The 21,692-nt window shown below is 44.6% G+C and overlaps 1 protein-coding gene across 1 annotated transcript in view; it reads right to left on the reverse strand.

Moving 5' to 3' along the window:
* Window positions 1-21,692, reverse strand: part of PECAM1 (platelet and endothelial cell adhesion molecule 1) — a gene marked incomplete at its 5' end in the record, with an annotated part of 122,529 nt that overhangs the window by 21,165 nt on the left and 79,672 nt on the right. The gene's annotated exons all lie outside the window — the stretch shown is intronic.

Here is a 21,692-nt window from a genome sequence, read left to right on the forward strand (position 1 = left end):
GGGATCTATTGTTGCTGGTTGGGTTTATGTTGCTGGGGGGGTCAGTTGTTGCTGGAAGAGATCTACTGTTGAGGGCGGGGTCAATTGTTGCAGGAGGGCATCTATTTTTTTGTGTGGCACTCTATTGTTGATGGGGAGGTCTATTTTTATTGGTCAGGGATCTATTGTTGCTGCGGAGGTCTATTATTGTTGCTGGTGGGGGATCTATTATTGCTTGGGGAGGTCAATTGTTACGGGAGGGCATCTATTTTTGTATGGCAAACTATTGTTGCAGGGGAGGTCTGTTTTTACTGGTCATGGATCTATTGTTGCTGGTTGGGCTTATGTTGCTGGGGGGGTCAGTTGTTGCTGGAAGAGATCTACTGTTGAGGGAGGGGTCAAGTGTTGCTGGAGGGCATCTATTTTTGTGTGGCACTCTATTGTTGATGGGGAGGTGTGTTTTTATTGGTCAGGGATCTATTGTTGCTGGGGAGGTCTATTATTGTTGCTGGTGGGGGATCTATTATTGCTTGGGGGTCAAGTGCAGCTGGAAGAGATCTACTGTTGGGGGCAAGTCTATAGTTGGTGGAGGGCATCTATTTTTGTGTGGCAATCTATTGTTGCTGGGGTGGTCTGTTTTTACTGGTCAGGGATCTAATGTTGCTGGTTGAGCTTATGTTGCTGGAGGGGTCATGTGTTGCTGGAAGAGATCTACTGTTGGTGGCAGGGTCTATTGTTGCTGGGGGGTGTTTATATTTTATGTGGCAACCTACTGTTGCTGGGGAGGTCTGTTTATACTGTTGATTTAGCATTGATTTTGATTTTGGTGATTAAATACCGCCAAAAGAAAGCTCCATCTGTCTCAAAAAAATGATAACAATTTAAATTGGGTACAGTGTTACAAACTAAATAATATACACTGATTTGGGTTATTTTTTTTTACCACAGAAATGAAGCAGAATACACGCTGGCTGAAATTTATGAAGAAATATTATTTATTTACATAATTTAATAACCGAAAACAAAGGAAAACACATTTCATAAAAATACATAGAGAGAGCCCCCAGCGCTGTCACTTATAAAGATAAAGATAATATGTTCACAACAATAATAAGCGCCGGTTCACATATGAGCGACGCTACTTGCAGGGGCGACCTCCGAGGTCGCGGTGCGAGCAGCGCGCCGCGACCTCGGAGCGGCCGCCACGGACTTCATAACATTGAAGTCTATGGCGGTCGCCTCCTGGTCGCCCCAAAGAAGCTCCGGACCCTTTTTTCTAGGTCGGAGCGACTTGTGTCGCTCCTATTAGAACGGGTCCGCAGCTTTCCTATGGGAGGCGACCTGTGAGGCGACCAGGTCGCCTCACAGGTCGCCCTAGTGTGAACCCGGGGCTAAGGGAAAGCTGCAGCTCCTAGGTCAGCCAAACCCAAAACTGAATAAATGTAAAGAAAAAAATAAAATAATAGAAAGTAGAGCTACAACACAGGATAAGCGCCGCTCTACTTTCTATTATTTTTTTCTTTACATTTTTTTAAAAAATGTTGGTCTTTTTTCATTTAGTAAAAAAATATAAAAACCCCCAGCGGTGAATAAATACCACCGAAACAAAGCTCTGTCTCAAAAAAAAATAAAACTGTCATTTGGGTACAGTGTAGCATGGACCGCGCAATTGTCACTCAAAGTGTGAAAGTGCTGAATGCTGGAAACCGGTGTAACGTTAGAATTCCATACCGTCGTCACTTCCTGTCTGAAACAGCTGAGCAGCGCAGCAGTGCGCATGCTCAGAGCCCCGGAAACGTAATTGAAGAGTAAAGAATTTGAGAAGTGCGCATGCTCGGAGGGAATGAACTTCTCACGGCACTGTGTGTAATTTTATGCTTGCGGCGGTTAAATAAAAACACTTCGGCTGCAACATCAATCATCTCTTCTCCTGTCCCTGTCACTTACCTGATCTCGCCTAATAAATATAAAAGCGGCGGCGGGTGTATGAGATGTAAATGACGGCGATCGCGGCTCCGTGATCCGCTTTTATATTTATTACCCGAGATCAGGGAAGTGACAGGGGGAAGGAGCGTAGATGAGCCATGATGCAGAGGAGCTGTTTTAATGTAACCGCCACAAGTTTAAGTACCGTGAGAAATCCATACCCTCCGTAGGTGCACCGGAAGTGACGAGGGTATGGTTTTCTCACGGGTATGGTTTTTTCACGGAACACCGGCCTGGGCAGGAAGGGGGTGAAAATGCTCTGGTATTGAAGGGGTTAATTGAAGAAGCTGAAGCTAGAAGCTGATTGGCTCCCGTTAGATTTTGCACTCTCCAGTTTCAGTAAACCCCCCCCCCCCCCCCCCAGGAAGTAGTAAGGCTACGTTCAGTCCCAGGGCTGCTATTGCCACACCTCTGAAAAGCGATCTAGTTCTCTTTTCAGAGGCGTTATATAGGCAGCGTGGAAGTCGATATGATGCCACCTTACGGTCTGTTTTTACTCTGTAAATGGAGCCCCCTACTGTGCTGCACCAGCATACGAAGCACGCGATTGCGATGCAGCCCCATTCACTAAAATGGGTTGTGTTCAGCGGGGGTACTGCATTCACTGCGATTCGGCACTGCGTTACTTTAACGGAAAATTGCGTGGTCATGTGACGCTGTACTCAAATTAAATTGATGTCCTTTTTCCCCACAAATAGATCTTTTCTTTTGGTGGTATTTGATCACCTCTGCGATTTTTACTTTTTGCGCTATAAACAAAAAAAAAGAGCGACATTTTGAAAAAATAACAATATTTTTCACATTTTTTCATATGAAATCCCCCCCCCCCCCAAAAAAAAATGTAAAAATCAAAATTTTTTAACATTTTAGACCAATTTGTTTTCTGCTACATATGTTTGGTAAAAAAAAAAAAAAAAATCGCAATAAGCGTATTTTGATTGGTTTGCGCAAAAGTTATCGCAGCTACCAACTACGGGAAATTTGTCATTTTTATTGTTTTTTTTTTTTTTAACCACTTAAGCCCCAGCCCTATTTCGGACACTTTTTGTTTACAAGTTTAAATCAGTATTTTTTCCTAGAAAACTACTTAGAACCCCCAAACATTATATATATATATTTTTTTTAGCAAAGACTCTGGAGAATAAAATGTCGGTCATTGTAATATTTTTTATCACGCGGTATTTGCGCAGCGGTCTTTAAAGCGCCATTTTTTTGGAAAATTTTTGAAAAATCACATTTCACTAATTTTAAAAAATACTAAACAGTAAAGTTAGCCCATTTTTTTTGTATATTGTGAAAGATGATGTCACGCCGAGTAAATAGATACCCAACATGTTACGGTTTAAAATTGCGCCCCCCCGTGGGATCGCGACAAACTACGGTCAATAGAGATCTCAATCTGCGACGCTTTAAATGTATTTAACGGTTACCAGTTTAGAGGTAGAGTGTAGCTCTTTTTTTAAAATTATTGCTCACGCTCTGGCGATCGCGGCGATACCTCACATGTGTGGTTTGAACAGTGATTTCATTTGCGGCTCGACTTCCGTATACGTTTTTTTTTGTGCGCGAGCTAACAGTGACGGGGGCGGCTAAATTTTTTTTTTCCCATTTATTTTATTTATTTTTTTAACTTTATTAAAGTTTTAAAAAAAAAATAAAATCTGATCACTTTTATTGCTGTCACAAGCAATGTAAACATCCCTTGTGACACCAATATGTAGTGACAGGTACACTTTATGGAGGGATCGAGGGTCTAAAAGACACCAACCCCCTCCACTACACTTCCCTGTATGCAAAACGCCGAAAACGGCATTTTTGCATACAGCCGTTTTTCAAATTTGCCGCCTTTTGCAGCACAGTAACCCGGAAGTGACGTCATGGACGCCGCTTCCGGGTTACGTCATCGGAGACCCGATCGATGCCGTTTCCGGCATTCATCGGGACTCCATCCAGCCGGCGGACGTGCCGGCTGGGTGCTCGGGGCTCCCGGTGGAACGGGACCCCCGGGCAAAGCCACGGAAGGCGGCGGGAGGGGGGGGGGAAGTCCCCTCCCGCCCCCCCGGGTACCGATCGAGCGGCTCCCGAGCCGCATCGGTCGGTACCGACGGAAAGCCAACCGTCGGCTCTAAACCACGGTACCGGGATGGTGCCTCTAGCTAGAGGCATCATCCCGGTACACTACCGCAAAGTTTACCGACGTAGATCTACGTTAGTATGCGGTAAGTGGTTAACGAGTAATGGCGGCGATCTGCGATTTTTTTTTTTGCGGGACTACGACATTGCGGCGGACAGATCGGACCCTTGACTGACATTTTTGACACTTTTGGGGGTACCAGTGACATTACTGCAGTAATCAGTGCTATAAATATGCACTGTTACTGTAAAAATGACACTGGCAGGGAAGGGGTTAATTTTATTGGTGATCAAGGGGTTAATGTATGCCTGGTGCTTACTAACGTGTGTGGGGGGAGGGGACTGAGTGACACAGGGACAGATCGCAGGTTGAGCTATGCTGAATCCTGTGATCTGTCCCTGCCTGTCACTTAGGAGATCCGCCCACTTTGTTTACACAGGCGGGCGGATCTCCACACTCGATCCCAGACGATCGGGGAAGAGCAGCGGTGATCACCACCGCTCCTCCCCTGGCCCGACTCCCGCTGTGGCTGAATACAGCGGGAGCGAGCCTCCGGTGGTGCGCACGCGCCGCTGAGAGAGGGGAATGTCTGGTGACGTCGCCAGACGATAACGAGCCACTTTGCCGCAGTAGCAGCTCAGTGAGCGGTCGGCAAGTGGTTAACATCTCGGATTTATTGTTTAACATATCATGGCAGATAACATCGGTACAAATCAAAGTACAAGAACAGTAAACAAACATACAAAGTATTTATTGTACAAACACACAACTTTCTTCATTGTTTCTTTTTTTAGCACTGCGTTGGTTGGTTCATGTCCAGCCAGGTTCTCGTTTCTTATTGTTCTACGCTCTTCACCCCCTCCCCCTTTATCACATCATTTAGACTGGCTGATACGCAGACTTTCACAATTTTGCTATTTTCTCCTGGTATCTTGGTTTTGGGTCTGTTTATCATATTAACACAACCCTGTGTTTCTTTACACAATTTATCGATTTGATATTTTTATACAGTCCTACTTGGCTTTTCAAGACTCACTATGGAGATCTTTATCATCTATATGGACCATGAGCGTTAGCTCTGTGTGGGGGATTATACTCTCTCAGTTCCCAACTTGGACATACTTCTGGGTGATGTGCATCCTCACCGACAGCTATTGCCCCCTATGTAAGCTATATTCTTATTTAACCACTTTACCACCGGAGGATTTTGCTGTCTTACGTCCGGGCCACTTTTTGCGATTCGGCGCTGTGTGACTTTAACTGACAATTGCGCGGTCGTGCGACACCGTACCCAAACTAAATTTACATCCTTTTTTTCCCACAGACAGAGCTTTCTTTTGGTGGTATTTGATCACCTGTGCGATTTTTTATTTTTTGCGCTATAAACAAAAAAAGAGCGTTTATTTTGAAAAAATAACAATATTTTTAAAAAAATTTATATATATTTTATATGAAATTCCCCCCCAAAAAATGTAAAAATCTAAATTTTTTTACATTTTTGGCCAATTTGTTTTCTGCTACCTATGTTTGGTAAAAAAAATCACAATAAGCGTATTTTGATTGGTTTGCGCAAAAGTTATTGCGTTTACTAAGTAAGGGAAATATTTTTGTCATTTTTGGTGTTTTTTTTTTTTAACGAGTAATGGCGGCGATCTGCGATTTTTTTTTTGCGGGACTGACTGCGGCGGACAGATTTTACCCTTGACTGACATTTTTGACACTTTTGGGTGTACCAGTGACATTACTACAGTAATCAGTGCTATACATATGCACTGTTACTGTAAAAATGACACTGGCAGGGAAGGGGTTAACTTTATTAGAGATGCAGTGACTATGTGTGTCCCTAGGGGCGTGATTCTTACTGTGCAGGGATGTGGCTGTGTGTGCAACAGCACAGATCAACGGTCTTACATAGCAGGACTGTTAGATCTGTGCTTTTACACAGGGAAGAATGACAGGCGGCTTTGTTTACATCAGCCGCCTGCCTTTCTCCCTTCACAGCGGACGATCGCGAGTGACCGGCGGACCCGGTGTCCGTGAACGAGCCGAGGCGTGAGCGCGCCTCCGGCGGCGCGCGCCCGCCCGCTATTGGCTCCCAGGCTAGTGACGTACCGGTACGTCACTTTGCCTGGCCGGGGCTGACCGCCGCAGTATATGTACTTGCGGCGGTCGCCAACCACTTGCCGACCGCCGCACGCCGATCTACGTCGGCGGTCAGCCCCTCACAGGCAAAGTGACGTAGGGCTACGTCACTAGCTTGTGAGGGTCTAGGGAGCCAGCGAGCGCGCGCCGCCGGAGGCGCGCTCCCGCGTGGTCACGGACCCCCCCGCGCGTGTGACCGGCGGACCCGATGTCCGCCGGCCACTCTGCAATCGGCGGGGGAGAGGGAGAAAGTCAGGCAGCTTGTGTAAACAAGCTGCCTGTCATTCTCCCCTCTGTATGAGAGCTGATCATATGGATCTACTATGTAGATCCGTTGATCACTCTGCATACAGCTGAAGCCACAGCCAATCACAGTAAGAATCACGCCCCTAGGGACACACACAGCCCCTCCCTCTCAAATAAAGTTAACCCCTTCACTACCAGTGTATTTTTACAGTAACAGTGCATATATATAGCACTGGTTACTGTAGTAATGTCACTGGTAACCCCAAAAGTGTCAAAAATGTCAGTCAAGGGTCCGATCTGTCCGCCCCAATGTCGCAGTACCGCAAAAAAATCGCAGATCGCCGCCATTACGCGTTAAAAAAAAAACAACAAAAATGACAAAAATCTTTCCCTTAGTCAGTAAACGCAATTACTTTTGCGCAAACCAATCAAAATACGCTTTTTGCGATTTTTTTTACCAAACATAGGTAGCATAAAACAAATTGGCCAAAAATGTTAAAAAATTTTGATTTTTACATTTTTTTTGGGGGGAATTTCATATAAAAAAAAGGTAAAAATATTGCTATTTTTACAAAATTGACGCTCTTTTTTTGTTTATAGCGCGTGATCAAAAAATCGCACAGGTGATCAAATACCGCCAAAAGAAAGCTCTGTTTGTGGGAAAAAAAGGACGCCAAATTTGTTTAGGTACAGCGTCGCACGACCGCGCAATTGTCCGTTAAAGTCACGCAGTGCCGAATCGCAAAATAGCCCCTGGTCGTTTAGCAGCCAAATCCTCCGGGGCTTAAGTGGTTAATAACATCTGCATCCTGGCCACACCTCATATAAAGTCCCACTCACTATGTGTTCTATTGTTCAATCACATACATAGGGATGGAGACTCGATGGCAAGAGTCTCATCTAAAGTCCCACTTTTTCCCATTCCCATTTGTCCCTTCCTTTCCCCTTCCCTTTATATCCAACTATCATTTGTTGTTAGGTTTTTTAGCTTTTCCATCAGCTCTTATTTCTTCTTATTATTAATTATTATTATTATTCACATCTGAGTGTAGCGTCTTTTTTAGTGGTTTTCCAGTGTGTTTTCGCACGTTTTTATGCACGATTTTCGCACGTTCTTATGCACATTTTTATACATCTTTGAGCTTTGTGTTTTTTTTTTTAAATTAGCTAATAGAGAAAACTATCAACTGTTGCAACATTTCTCGTTAGGGTTTTCAGCTTTTTTAGCTTTTCCATCAGCTCTTCTTTTTTTTTTTTATTATTATTATTATTATTTATGGGGGGCGTGGCCTGGAGCGGCATGCAGTAGGTCGCAAGTGAGAGGAGCTCCGCCGGCCGTCTATCCTTCACCCCGAAATTATTATTTATTTATTTATTTTTTTGTTGGGGAAAGGATTTAGAGATAACTTAGGTTAGGGGTTAAGCTTGGGGGTTGGGGTTAGGATTAGGGGTTAATTTTATATTTGTTGTCTTATTATTTCTTTATTTTAGAGTGTTCATAATACTACTACTAGTACAGGAATAAATGTAAATGAAATACACAAATAAAAATAATCATAAATAATAAATATAATAAATTAATCTGATTGGCTCCCGTGCACAGCTGCACCAGATTTTGCACTTTCCAGTTCCAGTAATCCCCTACATGTTTTTTTTTTTTTCTACCATTCCATCTCAAAATCTGACTGATTGAAATGCAATTGAATTCTTAACAAAGTGAATTGTTAGGTTTTCTTAGCTTTTCCATCAGCTCTTTTTTTATTTTATTTTTTATTATTAATTTATTATTATTATTATTTTTTTTTTTTTTTTGTTTATGTAAGGATTTAGACCCCGTTCACATAGGCGCGAGGTTGCCGGGGCGACCTGTGAAGTCGCGGTGCGCAGCTCGCACCGCGACCTCGGAGCGGCATGCACGGACTTCATATCATTGAAGTCAAAACAGGTCGCTCCAGGTCGCCCCAAAGTAGCTCAGGACCCTTTTTCCAAGTCGGAGCGACTTGTGTCGCTCCTATTAGAACGGGTCCTGTGCTAATCTATGGCAGGCGACCCACCGCGACTTGACCAGGTCGCCTGACAAGTCGCCCCAGTGTGAACCGGCTCTTAGAGTTAAGCTTAGGTTAGGGGTTAAGCTTGGGGGTTGGGGTTAGGATTAGGGGTTCGTTTTTTTATTTGTTGTCTTATTTATTTATTTTTTTGTTCGGGTTAGAGCCGGTTCACACTGGGGCGACTTGTCAGGTGACTTAGTCGCCTGACAAGTAGCGCTCCATTCAGTGCAATGGAACCGTTCTAATCAGAGTGACTCAAGTCGCTCCGACTTAGAAAAAGGTTCCTGCACTACTTGGGGGCGACATCGGAGCGGCTTGCATTGACTTCTATTAAAGAAGTAATTTGCAAGCCATGCTGAAGTCGCGCTGCAGGGGGCGGCTTCAGAGTCGGGCGGCTTTGAAGTCGCCCCAGTGTGAACCGGCTCTTGGGGGTGTTCATAAGGCTCGGTTCACACTGGGGCGGCACGACTCCTTACTACTTCGGGGGCGACTTGTGCATTCCCATGCACCACGACTTCGGAGCGACTTGCATGGACTTCACATAATGGAAGTCTATGCAAGTCGCTCCGAGGTCGCCCCGAAGTTGTGTCGCTCCTATTAGAACGGGTCCTGTAGCAGTCAATGGACCGCGAGGGAGCGCGACTTGCCAGGCTGACAAGTCGCCTGACAAGTCGCGCTAGTGTGGATCGAGACTAATACTACTAATAAACAATAGTACATGAATAAATGCAAATTAAATACACACATAAAAATAATCATAAATAACGAATACAATAAATGATGTATGTAATATATATAAATGATATTTATATATTTTAATATTAAATATATTTAATATTAAATGATATTTATATATATATATATATATATATATATATATATATATATAATTAATATAAATATAAATGATTATGTAATAAATAACCCCTAACCCTTAAAAAAAAAAATAAATAAATAAATAATAGTAATAAAAAAAATAATAATAATTGTTTAAAAAAAAATTATAATAAACACTCTAACGCAAAATAAATGAATACATTATTATTATTAATAATAATAATAATAATAATAATAATAAAAATAATAATTTATTATTATTATTATTCTTTGGGTGTTTTTTATTATTATTATTATTAATAATAATAATTTGTTATATTTATTTTTTAAGGTTGGGGTAAATACATTTTTTACATATTATTAATTTATTTTATAATTATGATGATTTTTTAGGTATTTGTGTGTTTATTTTACATTTATTAATTCATATACTATTACTATATATATATATATATATATATATATATATATATATATATATATAATTTTTTTTTTTTAACATTTTTCATTTGAGTAGAAAATCGTGCATTTCCATTCATTTCTATGGGAATAAAAACATCGCAAAAATGTGCAAATCTACCAAATTTGAGCTACCAAAAAAAAAATAGCTTGGATTGTTTGCAGATTTTATCATTTTTAGTACATCGATTGGATGAAAGAAATGCCACCACATGAGGGCACACAAACATGAAGAGACAATGATACAATGTATTCATTATTATACAATATAGGGGATGGTTCTAATCCAGAAGATTTGTGCTAGAAGGTGTGATGGGGGGGGGGTTGTGCTAGAAGAGATGATACGGTTGCGGCGGGGGGGGGGGGGTTGGGTTATGCTATAGGAGATGATATGGAAAGGGGGGGGTTGTGGATAATTGTGGAGTACTTTTTATAGGAAGGGACTTTTTTGGGGGGGGGGGGTGGTATTTGTGCTAGGAGGAGGAGAAGATGTGCATTTGGAGGGAACATTTGAGTGGTAGAAGATTTGTGCTAGGAGAGTTGATTGGGGGGGGGGGGTGTGTGCTAGAAGAGGTGATATGGTAAGGGGGATGATTTGTGCTAGTAAAGAAATCTTTTTTTTGGGGGGGGGAGTATTTGTACTAGGAGAGGGAGTTGGGGGGTGGGATTAGTGCTGGGAGGGGGGATTTGGAGTTGGGGGGGGGGGGTATGCACTTGGAGAGAAAATTTGAGGGATAGAAGTTTTGTGCCAGGAGGGGTGATTTTAGGGGGGGGGTGGTTTGTGCTGGAAGAGGTGATATGGGTAAGGGGGGGATTTGTGTTAGTATGGTTTGTGTTAGTAAGGGAATTTTTTTTCGGGAGGGGGGGTATTTGTGCTAGGAGGGGGGGATTTAAAGTGGGGGGGGAGAAGATGTGCATTCTGAGGGAAAATTTGAGTGGCAGAAGATTTGTGCTGCAGGGGTGATTTGGGATGGGGGGGTTGTGCTAGAAGAGGTGATATAGTAAGGGGTTGGGGGGGGGGGATTAGTGCTGGGAGAGGGGATTTGGAGTGGGGAGGGGAGAAGATGTGCACTTGGAGAGAAAATTTGAGGGATTGAAGTTTTGTGCCAAGAGGGGTGATTTTAGAGGGGAGGGGAATGATTTGCGCTAGTAAGGGAATATTTTTTTTTTTTGGGGGGGGGGGTTGTGCTAGGAGAGGGGGTTGGGGGGTATTAGTGCTGGGAGGGGGATTCGGAGTGGGGGGGGGAAATGTGCATTTGGAGAGAAAATTTAAGTGGCAGACTTGTGCTAGAAGAGGTGATATGGTAAGGGGGGGGGGGGGATGTGCTGGAAGAGGTGATATGAGGTGATATGGTAAAGGGGGGGGATTGTGCTAGAAGAGGTGATATGGTAAGGGGGGGGGAGATACAGTGTCTTGCGAAAGTATTCAGCCCCCTTGAACTTTGCGACCTTTTGCCACATTTCAGGCTTCAAACATAAAGATATAAAACTGTAATTTTTTGTGCAGAATCAACAACAAGTGGGACACAATCATGAAGTGGAACGAAATTTATTGGATATTTCAAACTTTTTTAACAAATAAAAAACTGAAAAATTGGGCGTGCAAAATTATTCAGCCCTTTACTTTCAGTGCAGCAAACTCTCTCCAGAAGTTCAGTGAGGATCTCTGAATGATCCAATGTTGACCTAAATGACTAATGATGATAAATAGAATCCACCTGTGTGTAATCAATCTCCGTATAAATGCACCTGCACTGTGATAGTCTCAGAGGTACGTTTAAAGCGCAGAGAGCATCATGAAGAACAAGGAACACACCAGGCAGGTCCGAGATACTGTTGTGGAGAAGTTTAAAGCCGGATTTGGATACAAAAAGATTTCCCAAGCTTTAAACATCCCAAGGAGCACTGTGCAAGCGATAATATTGAAATGGAAGGAGTATCAGACCACTGCAAATCTACGAAGACCTGGCCGTCCCTCTAAACTTTCAGCTCATACAAGGAGAAGACTGATCAGAGATGCAGCCAAGAGGCCCATGATCACTCTGGATGAACTGCAGAGATCTACAGCTGAGGTGGGAGACTCTGTCCATAGGACAACAATCAGTCGTATACTGCACAAATCTGACCTTTATGGAAGAGTGGCAAGAAGAAAGCCATTTCTTAAAGATATCCATAAAAAGTGTTGTTTAAAGTTTGCCACAAGCCACCTGGGAGACACCAAACATGTGGAAGAAGGGGCTCTGCTCAGATGAAACCAAAATCAAACTTTTTGGCAACAATGTAAAACGTTATGTTTGGCGTGAAAGCAACACAGCTCATCACCCTGAACACACCATCCCCACTGTCAAACATGGTGGTGGCAGCATCATGGTTTGGGCCTGCTTTTCTTCAGCAGGGACAGGGAAGATGGTTAAAATTGATGGGAAGATGGATGGAGCCAAATACAGGACCATTCTGGAAGAAAACCTGATGGAGTCTGCAAAAGACCTGAGACTGGGACGGAGATTTGTCTTCCAACAAGACAATGATCCAAAACATAAAGCAAAATCTACAATGGAATGGTTCACAAATAAACATATCCAGGTGTTAGAATGGCCAAGTCAAAGTCCAGACCTGAATCCAATTGAGAATCTGTGGAAAGAACTGAAAACTGCTGTTCACAAACGCTCTCCATCCAACCTCACTGAGCTCGAGCTGTTTTGCAAGGAGGAATGGGCAAAAATTTCAGTCTCTCGATGTGCAAAACTGATAGCGACATACCCCAAGCGACTTACAGCTGTAATCGCAGCAAAAGGGGGCGCTACAAAGTATTAACTTAAGGGGGCTGAATAATTTTGCACGCCCAATTTTTCAGTTTTTTATTTGTTAAAAAAGTTTGAAATATCCAATAAATTTCGTTCCACTTCATGATTGTGTCCCACTTGTTGTTGATTCTTCAAAAAAAAAATTAACAGTTTTATATCTTTATGTTTGAAGCCTGAAATGTGGCAAAAGGTAGCAAAGTTCAAGGGGGCCGAATACTTTCGCAATGCACTGTATGTGCTAGTAAGGATGATTGTGATCAGTGTGTGGGCGGAGACTTTCTACATTGTAACAATAATTCGGATAGTACAATTCTGTTACTGAACTGATACACGTCTTATCTATTTCATTTCCCTTGAAATAAAGTCTTGAAGACAGACTGATGATGATGATGCCCCCCCCCCCCATAGTATGATGTTGGGGGGGGGGCCTGCTGTCCGCCTGCACCCTTCCCCTCCCCCCCACACCATGCAGTCAGTTGATAGAAGGTTTCATAAACAGAGCTTATCTGCCCCCTATGTAGACAATGATGGGGGGGTGGGGGGGGGGGGTGTCAGAGTTTCCAGAGAAGTCTTTGCTGGAAGCGGAGTGTTTGTTTATGTGGTGAGCTCTGTGATCTATCGGACGTAGAATCTCGGCACATGAAATCTGCACGGCGGTGCGGCGAGCCAGGCTTCGTATGATGGCGGCCTTATCTCAGCCAAACACCCTTCCTGTCCATCCGTCAGGAAGAGACGCCGCTTTCCAAACAATGAGCAGCTGTAACTCTTCCCAAAATAACCCGCCAGAGCCCGGCCCGCGTGGAAGGGAGCAGGTGAAAGAGAACGTAGTCCTCTCCCTCCACAGATCCTCAGGAATCAAATGTGACTCCCGAAATTATCTGCAATGTTGATTTATATTTAGAAGATATCAAGGAGCATCTCAAAAATATTAGAAGATCATCAAAAAGTGAATTTATTTCAATAATTTTTACACTGAACAAAATTATTAAACGCAACGCTTTTGTTTTTGCCCCCATTTTTCATGAGCTGAACTCAAAGATCTAAGACACAAAAGACCGATTTCTCTCAAATTTTGTTCACAAATCTGGCTAAATCTGTGTTAGTGAGAACTTCTCCTTTGCCGAGATAATCCAAGATTATGGATCTGATACCAGCCCAGGACCTCCACATCCAGCATCTTCACCTCCAAGATGGTCCGAGACCAGCCCAGGACCTCCACATCCAGCATCTTCACCTCCAAGATGGTCTGAGACCAGCCCAGGACCTCCACATCCAGCATCTTCACCTCCAAGATGGTCCGAGACCAGCCCAGGACCTCCACATCCAGCATCTTCACCTCCAAGATGGTCTGAGACCAGCCCAGGACCTCCACATCCAGCATCTTCACCTCCAAGATGGTCTGAGACCAGCCCAGGACCTCCACATCCAGCATCTTCACCTCCAAGATGGTCTGAGACCAGCCCAGGACCCTCTACATCCAGCATCTTCACCTCCAAGATGGTCTGAGACCAGCCCAGGACCTCCACATCCAGCATCTTCACCTCCAAGATGGTCTGAGACCAGCCCAGGACCTCCACATCCAGCATCTTCACCTCCAAGATGGTCTGAGACCAGCCCAGGACCTCCACATCCAGCATCTTCACCTCCAAGATGGTCCGAGACCAGCCCAGGACCTCCACATTCAGCATCTTCACCTCCAAGATGGTCTGAGACCAGCCCAGGACCTCCACATCCAGCATCTTCACCTCCAAGATGGTCTGAGACCAGCCCAGGACCTCCACATCCAGCATCTTCACCTCCAAGATGGTCTGAGACCAGCCCAGGACCCTCTACATCCAGCATCTTCACCTCCAAGATGGTCCGAGACCAGCCCAGGACCTCCACATCCAACATCTTCACCTCCAAGATGGTCTGAGACCAGCCCAGGACCTCCACATCCAGCATCTTCGCCTCCAAGATGGTCTGAGACCAGCCCAGGACCTCCACATCCAGCATCTTCACCTCCAAGATGGTCCCAGACCAGCCCAGGACCTCCACATCCAGCATCTTCACCTCCAAGATGGTCCAAGACCAGCCCAGGACCTCTACATCCAGCATCTTCACATCCATATGGTCTGAAACCAGCCACCCGGACAGCTGCTGCAACAATCGGTTTGCATAACCAAAGAATTTCTGCACAAACGGTCAGAAACCATCTCAGGGAAGCTCATCTGCATGCTCGTTGTCCTCATCGGGGTCTCTACCTGACTGCAGTTCATCGTCCTAACTGACTTGAGTGGGCAAATGCTCACATTCAATGGCATCTGGCACTTTGGAGAGGTGTTCTCTTCATGAATGAATCCCGGTTCTCAGGGCAGATGGCAGACAGCTTGTATAGCATCGTGTGGTTTGCTGATGTCAACGTTGTGGACGGAGTGGCCCATGGTGGCGGTGTGGTTATGTATGGACAGGCGTATGTTATTGATGGAGTGGCCCATGGTGGCGGTGGGGTTATGGTATGGGCAGGCGTATGTTCTTGATGGAGTGGCCCATGGTGGCGTTGGGGTTATGGTATGGGCAGGCGTACGTTGTGGATGGAGTGGCCCATGGTGGCGGTGGGGTTATGGTATGGGCAGGCGTACGTTGTGGATGTAGTGGCCCATGGTGGCGGTGGGATTAGGGTATGTGCAGGCGTATGTTATGGATGGAGTGGCCCATGGTGGCGTTGGGGTTATGGTATGGGCAGGCGTACGTTGTGGATGGAGTGGCCCATGGTGGCGGTGGGATTAGGGTATTTGCAGGCGTATGTTATGGATGGAGTGGCTCATGGTGGTGGTGGGGTTGTGGTATGGGCAGGTGTATGTTATGGATGGACCGAGTGGCCCATGGTGGCGGTGGGGTTATGGTATGGGCAGGCGTACATTGTGGATGGAGTGGCCCATGGTGGCGGTGGGGTTATGGTATGGGCAGGCGTACGTTATGGACAACGAACACAGGTGCATTTTATTGATGGCATTTTGAATGCACAGAGATACCGTGAGGAGATCCTGAGGCCCATTGTTGTCATTCATCCACGATCATCACCTCATTTTGCAGCATGATAATGCACGGCCCCCATGGTGCAAGGATCTGTACACAATTCCTGGAAGCTGAAAACATCCCAGTTCTTGCATGGCCAGCATACTCACCGGACATGTCACCCATTGGGCATGTTTGGGATGCTATGGATCGGCGTATAGGACAGCGTGTTCCAGGTCCTGCCAATATCCAGCAATTTCGCACAGCCATTGAAGAGGAGTGGACCAACATTCCACAGGAACCAATCACCAACCTGATCAACTCTATGCCAAGGAGATGTGTTGCACTGCGTGAGGCAAATGGGGGTCACACCAGATACTGACTGGTTTCCAGACCCCCGAATACAGTAAAACTGCACATGTTGGAGTGGCCTTTTATTGTGGCCAGCCTAAGGCACACCTGTGCAATAATCATGCTGTCCAATCAGCATCTTGATATGCCACACCTGTGAGGTGGATGGATTATCTCGGCAAAGGAGAAGTGATCACTAACACAGATTTACACAGATTTGTGAACAATATTGGAGAGAAATCGGCCTTTTGTGTACATAGAAAAAGTCTGAGATCTTTGAGTTCAGCTCATGAAAAATGGGGGCAAAAACATAAGTGTTGAGTTTATAATTTTGTTCAGTGTTTTTTATATAGATTTTTTACTAACACATAATACACATACATCCTGAGGAAGGGGGGAGGGGAGGGCAGATTGATAAGTTTGCCCCGGGGTTTAGATGGCCTTGTCCTGGCACTGCAAGTTGCATTGCTCCACTATAATAAGTAGTTGAGTTTAAGAACTGGCAATGGTGGCTCCAGCTGTGTTGGAATTTGGCAATTCATTGTTTAGGAAACCAAAAACCAAAGACACCCTCCAATATACAGGAGCATCTCAAACAATTTGAATATAATTTGATTAAAATAAACTAGTATACTGTATTTTATATAACTAGTATACTGTATTTTATATAGATGTGTTACACACGGAGTGATATATTTCAATAATTTTCTTTCTTTTAACTACTTCCGGACCGCCCACCGCAGTTTTACTGCAGCCCCTCCTGCGCGAACCGATGTAGCTCTACGTCACCCGTGCACCTGCAGCTAGGGGGCGAGCGAGCGACCCCGGCTCACTCTCGCCCCCACTTGACAGCAGGGACTTCGATGCCCGGGGCAGGCGGCTCCGATTGCCGCCTGACACCTGCGATGGCTCCCCGCTGAGAGAGAAGAACGGTCGGTTGTTGTAAACACAGCTGACCGTTCTTCTCCCTGCAATGATCACAGAGCTCCTGTGATCCTTCTATGTAGGATCACAGGTCTCTATGATCATTTCAAAAGCCCCACCCCCATACAGTTAGAATCACTCCCCTAGGTACACATTTAACCCCTTGATCGCCCACAGTGCTAACCCCTTCCCTGCCAGTGTCATTAGTACAGTGACAGTGCATATTTTTAGCACTGATTACTGTAGTAATGTCACTGGTCCCCCCAAAAGTGTCAAAAATGTCAGTTAGGGGTCCGATCTGTCCGCCGCAATGTCGCAGTCCTGCTAAAAATCACAGATCGCCACCATTACTATTAAAAAAAAAAAAACAAACAATAAAAATGACATAAATCTTTCCCGTTGTTAGTAGACGCGATAACTTTTGCACAAACCAATCAAAATACGCTTATTGCGATTTTTGTTTTTTTGTTTTACCAAAAATATGTAGCAGAAAACAAATTGGCCTAAAATGTTAAAAACATTTTGATTTTTAATTTTTTTTTTTTTTTTTGAGAATGTTATATATCAGAAAGTGAAAAATATTGTTTTTTTTTTTTTTTCAAAATTGTCGCTTTTTTTTGTTTATAGCGCAAAAAGTAAAAATCGCAAAGGTGATCAAATACCACCAAAAGAAAGCTCTGTTTGTGGGGGAAAAAAAGGACATGAATTTTATTTGGCTACAGCGTCGCACAACCGCACAATTGTCTGTTACAGTGACGCAGTGCCGAAACGCAAAAAGTGGCCTGGTCATTAAGGGGGAAAATCCTTCCGTTCCAGAAGTGGTTACATTTTGATGATTAAGGCTTACAGCTAGTGCCCCCCTCCCCCCAAAAAAAAAAAAATTCAGTATCTCAGAAAATTAGAATATTACATAAAACCAATAAAAAAATAAAAATAAAAAAAAGGATATTTAATAGAGAAATGTTGTCTTACTGAAAAGTCTGTCCATGTACAGTATAGGAGGAGAAGTCTGTCCATGTACAGTATAGGGGGAGAAGTCTGTCCATGTACAGTATAGGGGGAGAAGTCTGTCCATGTACAGTATAGGAGGAGAAGTCTGTCCATGTACAGTATAGGAGGAGAAGTCTGTCCATGTACAGTATAGGATGAGAAGTCTGTCCATGTACAGTATAGGAGGGGAAGTCTGTCCATGTACAGTATAGGAGGAGAAGTCTGTCCATGTACAGTATAGGAGGAGAAGTCTGTCCATGTACAGTATAGGAGAAGTCTGTCCATGTACAGTATAGGATGAGAAGTCTGTCCATGTACAGTATAGGAGGGGAAGTCTGTCCATGTACAGTATAGGAGGAGAAGTCTGTCCATGTACAGTATAGGAGGAGAAGTCTGTCCATGTACAGTATAGGAGGAGAAGTCTGTCCATGTACAGTATAGGAGGAGAAGTCTGTCCATGTACAGTATAGGAGGAGAAGTCTGTCCATGTACAGTATAGGAGGAGAAGTCTGTCCATGTACAGTATAGGAGGAGAAGTCTGTCCATGTACAGTATAGGAGAAGTCTGTCCATGTACAGTATAGGATGAGAAGTCTGTCCATGTACAGTATAGGATGGGAAGTCTGTCCATGTACAGTATAGGGGGAGAAGTCTGTCCATGTACAGTATAGGAGGAGAAGTCTGTCCATGTACAGTATAGGAGGAGAAGTCTGTCCATGTACAGTATAGGAGGAGAAGTCTGTCCATGTACAGTATAGGGGGAGAAGTCTGTCCATGTACAGTATAGGAGGAGAAGTCTGTCCATGTACAGTATAGGGGGAGAAGTCTGTCCATGTACAGTATAGGAGGAGAAGTCTGTCCATGTACAGTATAGGAGGAGAAGTCTGTCCATGTACAGTATAGAATGCACTCAATACTTGGTCGGGGCTCCTTTTGCACAAATTACTGCATCAATGCCGCGTGGCATGGAGGCGATCAGCCTGTGGCACTGCTGAGGTGTTATGGAAGTCCAGGTTGCTTTGATAGCGGCCTTCAGCTCGTCTGCATTGTTGGGTCTGGTGTCTCTCATCTTCCTCTTGACAATCTCCCACAGATTCTCTATGGGGTTTAGGTCAGGCGAGTTTGTTGGTCAATCAACCGCAGTGACACCCCATGATCATGTGACCAGGTATTGGTAGGTTTGGCAGAGCATCTCCATAAAGCAGGGAAGCATGAAGTGCTCTAGAATTTCCTGCTAGAGGGCTGCGCTGACTTTGGACTTGATAAAACACGGCGGACCAACACCAGCAGATGACACGGCTCCCCAAATCATCACTAGGAGTGATTTTTAGTTCCTCCTCAACTAGTGTCTCTTACTTCAGAACCACCATTGTCAGTTCTTAAATTGACAGCAGAACCTGACCTCCCTTACTATAGTGGAGGCCGGTCACTGCCCCGCCCCCAGCCGGGGATTGGACGATGAAGGCAGAGAAGCACACCGATAAGCTTGCTCCTTTGCTCACTTTGCTCTCATCCGATGTCAGCATGTTCCTTCTCAGCTCATGTGCAAAAGATTGGTAGGACCTGTGTAGCACTACAGCTATCTTGCACTTCACTCAAGCTGTCCCCTCTGGACCCAGACATGTGTGGTATTGCTGTACACTGTCCTCTCTATGACGTTCGGTGTGGTGCTGGTTTGTACTCACTCAGTCCCCTTTAAGTAGTTTCTTAAATCCAGAAAGCTGATGCACTGGCCTCTCTCCTGGGAAGGTTGTTCCTGGCTTGGCTTGGAGTCTGCAGCTAAGCCTAGCTGAGACTGTGCTGGGTGAAGACTTGAAGCTTTCCCCTTCTTCCTGTCTACTCTGCTCTCGCTCCTTCTCTTCTGCTCCAGGGGCAGAGCCCCGGGGACAGCAGTCACCTCCAGAGGGCTGGTCCCTGGACTCTGCTCCCAGACTGCCAGGCTTCTGAGTATTAATGGGTTTTCTCCCCATCTCCTGAGCCCTCCTCTCCAAGGATTGGTGGAAAATCCATAAATATTCAGGCTTCAGCCTCTGTCCCTCCACCCACTAGGTTCTGGAAATATCGAGAGAGTATTCTCAATAAAAGTGGAGTTACTCTTTAAGCAGATAGATGCCTTTCTCCTGCATCTGTACAGTGTAAATCTATACAGTATAAATCTGTACAATGTAAATCTCCTGCATCTATACATCTGTAAAGTGGATCCCTGGGTGAAACATTTCCTTTAGCCTCAGGGATTTTCTAATTTGACCCCCCCCCCCCCCCCCCCAGTTTTGAGCCTGCTGTGACCTCATTGAGCTTCTTGGCAGGTGTCAGCTAATCTGCCTGGGAGGGAAATAGCCCTCCAGGCTGGATGCCTCTCCTCCTTCTGGAACAGAAACCTTCACTGCTCAAGCCAAAGCCTATTCATGTTCTCTCCAGCCACCTTCTAGGCACGCCTCCTCAGGGATTGACTGGGACCTCATAAATATTCAAACTACTCACTCAGCATGCTCCACTCCTATGTTCTGAGCTTTTCTGAAAGCAGGGAGAAGCATTTAGGTGGATAGCTTGTTGTGAGGACCTTGATCAGCCCAAAGCAATCAACCACTGCTCCAATGATTAGAGGAGTACAAAAAAAGAATTAAGTTTGCCTGAAAGCCTAGCACCTAACTAGGAGTGTGCTACACATAAAACCAAAGTATTAAGAAATGAACGTTGGGACTGTTTAACATCTATGTGTGCAACCAACATCTTCCCTCTACTTGAGGGTTAGAAAGATAACCGCCAAAAAAGTTGGTTGATGATGACCAAACTGGCAGATAATATGTCCAAGTGCACATCTTAAAAACACAAAAGCACAATACACGTTAGGAGGGGAACCTTTGGGGGAATCAAAAATGGAGAAAGATCTGGGAGTCCTGGTAGAGGATAGATTAGGCAACAGCATGCAATGTCAAGCGGCAGCTTCCAAGGCCAACAGAATATTAGCATGTATAAAGAAAGGGATGGATTCCAGAGATAAGACTATAATCCTTCCACTTTATAAAACTCTGGTCCAACCGCATCTGGAGTATTCTGTCCAGTTCTGGTCGCCAGTCCTCAGGAGGGATGTGTTGGAGCTGGAGAGAGTCCAGAGAAGGAAACTAAACTAATTAGGGGATTGGAGGACCTTAATTATGAAGAGCGTCTGCAATCGCTCGATTTATTCTCCCTGGAGAAGAGTCGCCTGAGGGAGGACATGATAGCAATTTATAAATATCTCAATGGGGATCTCAGCTTAGAAAAAAAGCTGTTCATTCGAAGGGATTGCATGAGGACTCGAGGACATACAATGCGATTAGAGGAGAAGCGTTTTAACCTCAGGCAACGTGGGGGGTTCTTTACTGTTAGAGCTACAAGATTGTGGAATTCTCTACCACAAGAGGTGGTTTCTGTGGGAAGTATGGTGGCTTTCAAAAGACTCTTAGACGTACATCTCAAGGATCAGAACATTCAGGGGTATGAGAGATGATTACGGCCACACACACCTACATAGGGGGAACTGGATGGACTATTGTCTTTATTCAACCTCACCTACTATGTAACTATGTAACTATCTTCCAGAGGGGCTGAAAGACGCTCCATTGTTGGAGGTTGGGTTCTTGCATCCCAGTAGTGACATTCCTAGCTGTAAGATGGATCTCTCCCACAGGAACCCAACATTGTTTTAGAGTTTAATGTACGCATTTAATACCTTAATCCCCTGAAGACCACAGATGCAGTCATGCTTTTCTTCCATTGTCAGAGAGGATGCAGAATGAAGGTTTCCTCAGCTGAC

The sequence above is a fragment of the Pelophylax lessonae genome (assembly GCF_965119305.1).
Source record: "Pelophylax lessonae genome assembly, chromosome: 11".
NCBI lineage: Eukaryota > Metazoa > Chordata > Amphibia > Anura > Ranidae > Pelophylax > Pelophylax lessonae.